The sequence below is a fragment of the Coenobita brevimanus genome, chromosome 92, assembly GCF_032717465.1.
Source record: "Coenobita brevimanus isolate Jiangsu-jjx chromosome 92, ASM3271746v2, whole genome shotgun sequence".
NCBI classification, from domain to species: domain Eukaryota; kingdom Metazoa; phylum Arthropoda; class Malacostraca; order Decapoda; family Coenobitidae; genus Coenobita; species Coenobita brevimanus.
The window spans coordinates 4,976,249-4,989,212 of NC_137045.1; positions in this window are offsets into that span (position 1 = coordinate 4,976,249).

Below are 12,964 nucleotides of genomic sequence, written 5' to 3' on the forward strand. Positions count from 1 at the left end.
TTTCTTTGGACCACATCCCTTCTTCGCCCTTTATCTCTTCTCAGCGTGTAATTTTTCTTCCCCTCGTCTCATTGCTCGTCCCACCTAATCCGTCTGCTCACTATTTTCTTCTCACTTCTCTTCCATTCTCCTCATAGTCCTCACCGCCCCTAACTTCTGTCTGCTTGTTTACCATATCCACCCTTTCCTCCTCTCACTATTTTACTATTCCTAAACTCAGCTCACTTTTCTCAGTTCATATTACATCTTTTTCACCTTATAAATTCTTCCTCCTATTCTCCTTGCATCATTTCGCTTCTGCTCTTCATTCTGTTCCTCATCGCCTCCTACTGTCTTATCTCTCTTTCACTTTCTTCACTTATTCTTCCATGACTTTCCTTGTCTCATCTCCATTCTTCAGTATTCACCTCAATTTCTTCATCCTGAAGTCACGGTCCTCATCTCCCATGCATCGACCCACACTGCCTCACCGTACCATCCCTTAGCCCTCCCTGCCCTCACTCCATTCTGCCTCACCCTCCCTGACTAACCCACCCTTCCTCACTCCACCGTGTTTCACATCATCTTACCTCAATCCACCCTGCTTCACCCCATTCTTTTTCAGTCCATACTGTTTAACTCCACCCAGCCCCACTCCACGATACGCAACTCCATCATGTCTCGCCACACACTACCTTACTCCACTTTGGCTCACTTTACCCTGTCTCACTCCACCCTGCCTCACCTAACTCTGCCTCACCCAACCCTTGCCCCACGGTGCCCTGCCTCACACAGCCCTGCCTCACCCCAGCCTGCCTCGCCACCACCTGTTGTGCGCTCCACATCTGTGCTCTCCTCTTTAAACCTCGACCAGCCTCCTATTAAACATTTACCGGTAATATTCTCAGCTTATTTCCATGTTTTTCATCCTTGTGATTTTTTTGGTTGGGGATCATACAGGATTCTCTCTCTCTCTCTCTCTCTCTCTCTCTCTCTCTCTCAGTACGCCTTAGTCAGAAGAGTATATTCGTATTATTTTAAATCTCTCGTAGTGAAGAGGAGACCACGAACTGAGTGTCTTAACCAATAAAATAACTGTGAATTATATCTGGTAATCGCTTAATTTAAGATATTATGTAGAGGCCGAACCGCATCAGCACAATGACGTAGCTTATATTCTAGTATTACTACCATCAATCCATTTTCTTTGATTTTGGAGAGATTTCTCGGACTGCAGGCAGTAGATTGTAGCCTTCATTATGGATCCCTTCCCTGCTAAAGATCTGTCCTACGTTGAGTAAAATCTAGCAGTAACAGGAATATAATACAAATATATGTTATCGGAATGAAGGAGGTAAAGAAATATTTTGTTTTTGCTCGTAACGGCACTATGTATTTTATAGATGTTTCTTTAGTTATTCGTCACGTCGCTACATATTTTGTTTTCTGTTTTCGTATTTTATTTCTTTGTAGGTGCACGCCACGTCACTACATAATTCATTGGTATATTGTATTTACTTGCCACGTGACTACTTTTGGGGGATATTTTTTACGTACTCTTGAAGCCTCTATGTATTTTTCCGTGTACAGAATAACGGGCTGGCTTTAAACGTCGAGCAGCGAGGGCCAGCGGTAATTTATTCAAGAGTAATTGGACACGTTAATTAATTTCTTCGGTAATCCAAAAAAGCTAATTTATGTTTGACAGTGATGCACGGTGAGGCCCGACATGATGTTAGGGTTTTTTCTTGTCTTTTTACTTTTTTTTTTTTCTACCGTTAACTTCACATACATTCTTCCATCTGCCGTCAGTTTAATCCGTTTATTATCTTCTCAGCAGCCATTCGCCATCCATCCACCCAGTATTCATCCACCCGTCATCCACTCATTACCCTTGCACCCAGCATGCACCCAGTATCCATCCAACCAGCATCCACCCAGTATCTACCCAGTATCCATCCACCCAGCATCCACCCAAAATCCATCTACCCAGCATTCATCTGCCCAGCATCCACCCAACATCCATCCTCCCAGCATCCACCTACTGTGTCATCCATCCACTCACCATCTACCCAATATCCATCCACCCAGCATTCATCTATTCAGTATCCACCCAACATCCATCTATCATAACACACACACACACACACACACACACACACACACACACACACACACACACACACACACACACACACACCTTTAAAATGTGGGTCGGTAATATCTCTCGAGAAGCCTGCCGATCATATGATAATTGGGCTGTGTGGCAGGTGTTGTGGAAGTGATTACCAGGTATCGTACTGAGGTGTGTGTGTGTGTGAGAGAGAGAGAGAGGGGGGGGGGGTTGAGTGCTAAGGTGTACGTGTCAAGTGTAAATATTTTTCTGGTGGCATGTGTCAAGATTTTTTTTTTTTTTGTGGCAGGTGTTGTGGATTGATTACCAGGTGTAGCGCTAAAGTATCTGTGATGAGAGAGGAGTGATGTGTTACAATGTGGGGTGTTTTCGTGATAGATGGTGTTATTTTTGAAGCGACAGTTGTGACAGTTATTACCAAGCGTTGGGTTGAGTGTGTATGTGTGTGTGTGTGTGTGTGAGAGAGAGAGAGAGAGAGAGAGAGAGAGAGAGAGAGAGAGAGAGGGAGTGAGTCTCCATGACGACGATGACACCAAATAAATATACTGTATAAAAATCTCACCTGCCTAACACATAATGTCACTTCCGATCATTGATTACTTGTACCGCTTATGTGAATGGGGGAGAAGTGGGGAAGGAGCAGCAGTGGGGAATGTAGGAAGAACAAAATGTGGAGGAAAGAGAGAGATAGTGAAATGAGAAGAGGAGGCATTGAGGGGAGAGGGAGATATCTGAAACAACGAAGATGAGCAATGAAAAAAAAAAATAGAGGAAGGGAAGTTGAAGAGATACAGTGGTGGTGATGTGGATGTAGATGGAGACAGTGACAGAAGAGAGGAGGAAGGAGGGGAAGAGCAAAAATATTAAGGGGTAAAAAATGGGAAAGAATGTGAGGAGACAGTAGGAAGAGAGCAGATGGGCTTGGGGGGAAGGAAGTATTGTATTAAGGACGAGGAAATGGGGCGGTGAGAGGAAGAGTAGCGTGGAAGGAGAGATTAAGGGTTTAAGAATCTGGAGGTGAGGAGGGTCGAGGACGGAGAGAGGAGGTGAGAGTAGGGGAAGGAGAAAAGACATGGAAGGAGAGGGAAATGTGGATAGAAGTATGAAAAAGTTGGAAAACAAGAGCAAATGAGAAACATCGTGAGAGAGAGAGAGAGAGAGAGAGAGAGAGAGAGAGAGAGAAACAGTGAGGAGGTGGAGGATGGATAAGACAAGTGGGAGATTAAAGGTCACACTCGTATCTCAGAAGGGATATTATGAGTTCCGGTTAAGAATTCGTATCCAATTAAGCCACTTGTTTCTTCTAGCTGAGGTGAGTCTTTCTTGAGGAAGAAAAGAAAAATAGAGGATGAGGCAAGAGAGGGAAGAAGTGTAGAGGAAGAGGAAAGGGAAATGAAAGAGGAGTATTAAGAGGAAACAAATAATGAAGGGGAGAGGAAGGGACAGGGAGAAGTTGAGGCAAAGAAATTGGAAGAGAGGGAGGAAAAAGAGGAAAATGAAATGTAGAACGGGGAGGAGGATGAGGAGGGGGAGAATAAGGTATACCTTGAGGATGGAATGAAAGCGGAGTTAGAAAATAAAAGGATAAGGTATTGGGCTTGAAAAAAAATAAAAAGCAATATAGAGTGAAAGGGGAGGAAGAAGATGTGGAAGAAGAGATTGAACAGAAGACAGCACTAAGGACAAAATAGGTTGTGGAAGAGAGGAAAGACTGATAAATAGTTAAGCATAATAAATATAATATTAATAATAGTGATAGTGATGATGATGATGATATTTTCATTATTATTATTGTTGTTGTTGTTGTTGTTCTGGATTTGTTTTTTATTTGCATGAACTGTATTCCTGCACCTTCAAGTCGAACTCTTTCAATGAAACTTATACCAATGCTTTTTCTCTCATTTCCAGGTAAGTGTGTGAGCCGTCAATACACCTTTAAGCACAAGTCTTATAACAGCTGCAAAATAGAGGTGAGTAGGGGATGGGGTGGCTATAGAGGCTCATCCGTAATCCTGTACACGTGCCAGGATTATTTACGACAAGTTAAGCATTAATTGTTGTGATATCGAGGTGCGTCCCTGTTATGTATTATTGCTGTGATAAAGGGGGTTTGCTAACTATAATTTGATAAGAATAGTGAATACGGGAAGAGGATTACAGTTATCAGTAATGAAGTAAATGAAACAGGATGGATGGGGGTAATGATGAATTATGAACGTATATTTATTTCATAATGTGAGGCTGAAGGATAATGGACAGTAAAGATGGTGGAGAATAATTAATTGACTTGATTTGCATAACAGGATCGTCTTAGAATGAGCTAATCGGCCTACTGCTGTTATCCTAAATAAGCTAGGGGAAATGTGGAATATATAACTCTAAAGGATTAATAGAATAACCAAATAAGTAAAGGGAATAATGTTATAATTAGATTGGGATGGAGAATATTGTAATAACTGGATTGGGATGATTTGCAAGTCTGATATCGACCATACTCTCCGTCTCTCCCCGATTTGATTACGTCATGTGTCAGCCTCTTCACCTTCCCTATTTTGTCATTTTTTCACCATCAGGTACAATGCCACCAACATCCCCCTCAACCTTGACTCTCTCTCTCTCTCTCTCTCTCTCTCTCTCTCTCCATGACCTAGTTCTTAGCTTTCTTCTGTTGTTTCTTTCAATATTTTTTCGTCTCGCCACAAAAAACATTAATCTGTTTGAAGCGGCCTTACGTTTTCAGTCTTTTCTTGGCGTTTACGTGTATCGCAGATTTTGATTTTCTTAGTTTATTTGTTTTCTCATTTTTTTTTGGTACCGTCCACTTTCGTTTTTTCTTCTTTTTTCTAACACTTTTAAGTCTGTAAATTTGTCTTTCATGAAAATGTGATTCATAGTATTGTGATGGCATTTTAGGCTTCTTAAAAAACTAATAAATGGTGATTTTATTTTGTTAATCTTTATTTCCCATATTCTTTCGTTAGCTTTTATTTCTTCAGCACTGCCCTCGACCTCTCTCTTCTCCGTGCCCTTTGATGTTCCCACTCTTTATCTCTGATTCGTTTGAGCTTTTACTTTCTCACCTCTGTTTCTTCGCCTTCTTTGACCTCTTCCCTCCTCACAATACTCTATCCCGTCTTTGCTTCTTCCTCTCTTTTTCTATGCCAATTTTACAGTTTCATATATCTTCTGTTCCCCTCTTGTTTTCCCTTTTCTCCATTTCTGATTTTTATTCTTATTCCTACTTTTTTTATTTCTTTAATCTTGTTTCTCCCCTCTTGTCTCACATTTTTCTTATTTTTCTCTTACGTTTTGTATCTTTCCTTTGTGTTTTCCTCACTTTCTTTTTCAATTTTTCCATTTCCCTTATTCCAGTGTCTTTCCCTTCTCACCCTATATTTGTCTTTTTTTTTTTTTTTTTTTTTTTTGCTTCACGTTTTCTTTCTTCTTCGTCTGTCTTTTCTATTTGTTTCCCTTTCGCTTCATTTTTATTGTGCTTTCCATGTTTTGTTTTTTCCACTATTATTCTTATCATTTTTCTCTTTTGCATATCTGTACGTTTTCCTGGTCTGCCCTTCTCGCCTGACCTACCCTCTTCCTACACACACACACACACACACACACACACACACACACACACACACACACACACACACACTCTCTCTCTCTCTCTCTCTCTCTCTCTCTCTCTCTCTCTCTCTCTCTCCATTTAAACTCTTCACCTCTTGACCTGGTTTTAATATTTACTCATTTCCGTGTGTTTTTTCGTCTGTCTTGTTTCTCAATTTTTGTGTGTCAGCGTTTTCACCTCAAACTCTTCAGGCCGGTGACGTCTTTTCTGCTTAATTCTTGTTCTCTTCAGACGATTATGTTCAGTTTAAGATATGCTTAAAACGGGAGGGATTAGGTAATATATCCTTTCCTTCCCTATCAGGTGACTTGCTTGAGGTGAATGAAGATATCTGATGGCAGCAAAAACATAACGACACCATTATTCTGAAGGCGTTAAGTTCTTAGAATTTCTCCCTATTGAATAAAAATCAAGAAATAACCAGGATAAAATACATAAATCCTGCTATCTGTGTAGAAGAGGTAGTGTTATTATACTGTAAATACGCTGTGGTTATTTTACCCTAACTTGGCCCAGATTTTCGTCCTTTTCCAGTTAATTTCTCGTAGCTCAGCAGCAGAATAAGATAATACTATGGCTCTACATCATTTCCACAGCACATCTTCGTGATTATCATAGTATTCTAGTGTTAATTTATGGCTACAACTCAGCATTCATATTGGGGACGGAAATTTTAGGCCACGTTAAAGTAGTATATTTTTTTCCTTATCTCGCGACTTGTATTAACTCCTTTATGGTCCTTTTAATAATGGTCTGGAGTTAGGGAGATGAAATTGTCTTGATTTCGACTATAAGATTAAGGTCCCCTGACTTTCTTCTCTGTTTTCCTCTTCCTTGCTCTTCACTTCTTTCTGCCTAGCACTTTTATCACATCTTTCTCTCCAATATCACCACCGTCTTTCTCTTTCATTTCGTACAGATTTTGCCACCTCCTTCTCTATTTCTTTTTTCCACCATTTTTTATTACATCTTTCGCCTGCCTTCCAGCGATTTACCTCCACCGCAATCATATTTCTTCATTTTCCCAACCCGTCACCTCTTGTTTCTTAATTACGGTTATTGAATTATTTACCGTATTATTTATTCATTCACTTTCCTCCTACGCACATCACCTATCATATCTTTCACCACCATCTTCACTGTGCTTTTCTCCCTTCGCTTTCATCTCTCTTCTTTGTATCTTTCACCTCTATCACGAAATTCTTTTTTTCACCCGTCAGCTTTGCCTTTCATCCCTCACATCCCTTTCTTTATCCTCCCATCTTTAACACTTCTTTTTTCCCATCTCTGAATCCTCTTTAATTCACCCTTTTCTTTCTCCCGCCTCTGTCATCTTTTTCTCCCTTTCTCCCACGTCTGTCATGTTTTTTTTCCCACCTCCCTCTCGTCTTTTTTCTCCCTCCTATAGCCTTATCTTTCTCCCATCCGTGTTTCTTCCCTCTCACCTGTACCACTCTTTCTCCCACCTTTTCAACCTTTCTTTCATTTTCACCTTTCACTTTTTCGTCCTTTCCTATAACGTGTATCACTTTATTTTTTAGCTCTTCCAATTTTTCAACCAATTTTTCTCGCCCGCTGTCTCATTCTTCCTCCATCATTTTTCTTATTCCATCCCCTCTGACCTTTCCTTCCTTTTCTCTTTCCCTTACGCTCCTCTATCTCCTGTTTCTTTACGTAGTCATCCCTCCTGTCATTTGAGTGTTTCTACCTTTCTTCCCTTCTTTTTTCTTGATTTTTTTTCTTTCGTTCTGACTTTTTCAGCATCTGCTTTGTCATTCTTCTTCTTTTTCTCCATTTCTCTCGCCTTGTCTTATTTCTTCCATATTTCTCTTTTAAGTGTTTTTGGTCTCTCTCTCTCTCTCTCTCTCTCTCTCTCTCTCTCTCTCTCTCTCTCTCTCTCTCTCTCTCTCTCTCTCTCTCTCCATCATTATTTTTTAAATTTTTTCCACCTCTCGCCCACCCAAACCTTATTCCACCCTCACCGCCTCATCTCACTTTTCTGTCAGTTCCCCCTCGTTTTATATACCAATATTTTTCATTCTCCCTTTATCCTCATTTTTATCTATTTTTTCTTCTTTTCTCTCCTCTGTCCCCTTTCTCATACCTCATTATCCTCCATCAGTTTTAGTTTTGCCTTTCTATAGCTTTTTTTTTTTCTCTCTTTACATTTCTTTCATCCTTTCAGTTTGTGTTCCTCTTCCTCATGTTTTCTTTCCAACACTTTTTTTTCTATATGCCTTTCCTTACCTTTTTTTCCATTTCTTCTCCAAATATCTTATCTTTTGACTCTTCCTGCTTTTCGTCCATGGTATTCCTGTACCTTTTCCCCATGGTGGTTCCCTCACTCCTTCGTTTACTGTAGTTTCTAATGTTGTGGATATTTTTGGATGACACATTCGAAAATTTATTACTATGCAGTTTTGTTCAGGCGAGAGAGATCCAAGCAGTCAGTGAATCCGAATGCATCATTTATGTTTCACTCAGTCTGAAATAGGTCTAATACATTTTCCACATCCAGGTTAGGTTATCAGCTAAGCATTAACTCTTGTACATCAGACCTCATCTTTTCATTTTTTTTTTTCACACTACATCTTATCTTTCTACTCTTACAGTTTGTTCCTTAAATATGTATCTCATCATCCATACTGTATAATTCTCTCTTGTTCTTACATCTGTCATCTTTCCATCTCATTCTCTCAGTATACTTTGTCACTACACTCAAAAGCTTATTGCACATTCTTTATCGTATAGCCGCGTCCCATCATCACATCTCATTCTCTGCTGCTGCTTCTCACCTCCTTACACATCATATTTCATTGCTTTTCCTTCATATAACTCGTACAAAGTTTCGTTGTCATTCCTTCACATTCCCTTCGCGCTTCGTTCCCTCCATTACCCTTTCCACACATATCACTCCCCTCTCTTCCCATCAGTTTCCTGTCTACTTCCCCTCCCCTCTTCCTTTCCCCTTCCCTCCCTTCCTTATCCCTCCCCTTTCCTTCCCTCCCGTTTCCAGCCTCTCCTGTCGCATTCGTTTCTTTTCTCTCTTACCATTTCCTTTTTTTTTTTTTTTCCGCTACATTCCTCTCCCACTGTTCCACCCTTCCCTTCCCTTCCCGTCCCTCAGTACACTGATGAATGGACAGGAAAGTGCCATCACAATTTTTCCCAGATTCGTAGTTGACTTGTTGACCCCTGTACTGGGAAAAAAATATATAAAAAGTGGAGGTTGTTTTGGTGGTGGCAGGTCATGGAGGGCAAGAGATGGAGGGAGGAAGAGATGAAAGGAGGGAGAGTTTGTTTAAGGGATGGATAGGGATGGATAAATGGAGAGGAAGGGAGGGAATAGATGAGAGAGTTGGAAGGAGAGAGGAAGGAGTGCGAGCGTGATGGAAGAATAGTATGAAGGAGGAAGGGAGGAGGAGGAAAGGAAAGGAGAGGAAAAATGATGGAGAGGAAGATGAAAGATGAAGGAAGAGATGTAAGACTGTGTGGGAGATGAAAGGGGAGTATAAAGGATAAAGGGAAGGGAGGAAGTAAAGGCAAGGAGGGAGGGCGGCAAGAGGAGAAAGAGAGGGGGAGGGAAGGTGAGAGAAAAGAATGAAGGAGGGGACAGGAATGTAGGAAACTGTAGGGAGGAAAGAAGGTAAAGAAAGATGAGAAAAAGTGAAGAAAGGGGGGGGGTGAATGGATGGAGGAAGGAAGGGAAAATAAGATGGGGAAGGGACGGAAGAAAGAAATGAAGGAAAGGGAGGGAAAGGGAGGAAGGAAAGAGTTAATGGAAGAGGACGGAGACAGAAAAAGATGAGAGAGTGTTGAAAGAATGTGGTAGAAAAAATGACGGAGAAAATAGAGGTGGAAATAGTTCTTGCACATTTACTTAGCCATTAAGTCCGAGAGGTGCTGAAGCCCAATGAAGTCGTCAGTAGCTAGGTAGAATAGAACAGTGAATCTTAACTGAAAGACTTGATAAGACTATTTTTAACACCTTAAGTTCCGTCCGTTAGTTACAGTATGACAAAAACCGTAATGAATTGGTTACACTTGGGATATCCTCTCCAGATCTTTCCCCAACCTCTCCCTTCCCCCCCCCCCTTCCACACACACACGCGTGTGCACATGCTCGTACACTGGCACACACTTCTCGCCCCCCCCCCCTCCCAACACACAAAATTGCATTGTGTTTCCCCAGAACAGAGCGAAGGATTTATATGAAGCTAAGTTGTCTTGAACATAAAAATATATAATAGTAAGCCCGCTCATCCATACTGGGTAGCTTGGGTCTAAGGGTACAATAAGACCATGAGAGTAAGTTAAGGGCATTACGAATAGTTGGGCTAGAGAAACACATGAGTTTCCGAGCTTCATTCAGATAGTGTCCGTGCCGTCTGAGACCCACAGGCAACGGATATGTCTGTGCTCCATGAAGAGTCGAATCTGCCTTAACTACCTATCTATTTCTGTTAGCCTTCCAGAAAAGCAGGAATATAATCCCTCGAATTTGTCCAGGCGACAAATGAACTATTATCTCATTCAGGTTTGCACAGTACTACCAACCATCTTTGCCAGTTTTCTTGGTTTATACGATAAGACAGTCAGTGCGATAGCAGGTCCTAAAAACATAATTTTGCGCAATATTCAGGCTCTGGATAAACTAAAGGAATTAAGGTGTATAGAAGAAATTTTGAATACACTGTGCCGCTCAGATACAATGAATATTGAGTGTAACACATGTACTGCAGTATTCAGTATCAGTGATTACGATTTTTATAACTGTACATTATCAGTGTACCAACTGACCCAGTGAATATTGGATCCCATTATAATAATTGGATAAGTGCTAACAAATGGCGCTGACAGCATCATTAACCATTGTCATACGTATCTCATAAAGAGGCGTACAATTAGATTTGAATAATTAACAACTTCACTTTTTAATTGCCCGGTGTTAGGACCAGTAGATACTCATACCAGATATCCCCAATCGCACCATTTATGTGTTGTGTCTGTTTTCCAAGTACCCCACTCTTGCCTGCCTTATCTACACCTGCCTCACCCTACCTGCCCCATCCTCACCTGATTCCCCTTACCTGTCCCATCCTCACCTGATTCACCTTACCTGCCCCATCCTCACCTGATTCACCTTACCTGCCCCATCCTCACCTGATTCCCCTTACCTGTCCCATCCTCACCTGATTCACCTTACCTGCCCCATCCTCACCTGATTCCCCTTACCTGCCCATCCTCCCCTGATTCCCCTTACCTGCCTCATCCTTTCCTGTTTTATCTTTACCTGCACCATCCTCAACTGCCTCACTCTCACGTTTTTCAAACTCTCCACCCCATCTCGGTCGCCTCCTGCCTGACCACCCTCCTATTTCAGTCAGGTCCTTCCTCACTTTCCTCCTCTTCCCCAACTTTCAGCCTTGACTTCCACCTACCTAAAGTTTCTCACCCCAGCCTTCATCTTCCATTCATTGATCTCCACGTTATACAGTGTTACCTTATTGATATTAAAGTGCCGTACCAGACCATGCTGTAGTTAGAGAGAGAGAGAGAGAGAGAGAGAGAGTGAGTGAGTGTGTGAGTGAGGTAAAGTTTGCGATAAGTTACCCCAGAGGGAGACATCCTCAATGGCTATTTGTTTTGCAAGGGGAGACTTGAAAGGTTTGGCGGAGGGGCAAGGAGGGAGGGAGGGAGAAGAAAAGGAGACAATAGCGAACGGGGGAAAAAGGGAGGGGGGCGAGGAAAGAAAGAGGAGAGTAGAGAAATAATAGGAAAAGAGAGAAAAAAGAAAAGGGAAATTAATACGAAAGGAAAGCAGAATATTGGAAGGTGTGGCTGAGAGGCAAGGAAGGGGGAGGAAAGGAAAGAAAGGAGAAAGATGATTCAGTATAATATTAAAGGGAAGGAGAAAAGAAGAGCGAGAAGGGAGTGGGAGTATGTGGGAAACTGCAGCAAGGGAGGAGAAGATATGGAACCGAAGAAGAGAAAGGCAAGAAGATTGGAATAAAGTTCCAGGTAACATTGAAGCGAAGAAAATAAGAAGAGGGGAAAAGAAAGAGGAGGAGGAGTAGGAGGGAAGATGATAGAAATAGATGGAAAAGGGTTGAAAATAAAGGGGAAAAACTGTGAAAACGATGGAGAAAAGAAGTTGGTAGACGGGAGAGAGAGTATGAAAGGAAAAGGAACAGAAAAAGATGGGAAAGGAAAAGGAGAGAATGGAGAGGCAGAAGTACAGGCAATGAAACAAAGTTAAAAGATGAGGGAGGGAAGAAGAAAGGGAAAGGGTATATAAAGGAGAGGGAAGATAGCAGACAAAGGAAGGTGAAAGAAAGTGGAAATGGAAAAGAAGTGAAAAGAAAAATGGGAAAGATCAGGAAGGGAGGAGAAAAGAATTAAAAAGAAATGGGGGAGAGAGAGAGAGAGAGAGAGAGAGAGATGTGGTGCTTCATGTGAGAGAGACAACAACAGCGAGTGAAGCCTTTGATGGAGAGAGTAAAGAAACGTTTGCAGAGGGGGAGGAAGAGAAAAGGCGATGATGGAGGGAGAAAAGAGGAGGGGGAAGATGAAGGAGGGAGGGGGGAGGAGAAGAAAGAGGAGTAGGAGAGAAAAAATGTGGCTTAAATCGGGAGACAAGAGAGAGAGAAAAAAGGTTGACAGAGAGAGTGGGGGAGAGGGAAGGGGACATGAAAGGTGAGTGATGAGAGGAAAGAGAGAAGAGTTACAGGATAGAGAGAAGGCATAAAATACACGGAGAAAGAGGAAGAGAAAGAAGAGGAGGAGGGACGAAAAAGTAAGAAAGTGATAGGGATTTAAAAGTTCGAGTGAAAAAGTGGAGAACCAAAGAGGATTCAGAACGAAAAAGAATTGACGAAGACTGGTATGAGAAAGGAAGGAAGAGGAGGAAGGACAGGAACAGGAGATAGAGAGACAGACAGACAGAGACAGAGATGATGAAACACGAGGAATTATTATTTTATTCTTAGGTCATTTTTTGCTTGCTAGGGGTGCATTTTATATATATTTTTTTCAGCTGAGAGAGAGAGAGAGAGAGAGAGAGAGAGAGAGAGAGAGAGAAATCTGAGAAAAATGGGGAGGGAAGTGAAATGGAGGGGAGAGTGTTGGTACGGTATATGGGAGAGCCGAAAAGAGAATGACTGGTAGAACAAGGAAGGATTGGAAGAAAATAAAAAATAATTAGGAAGAAAATGGAAGTAGGA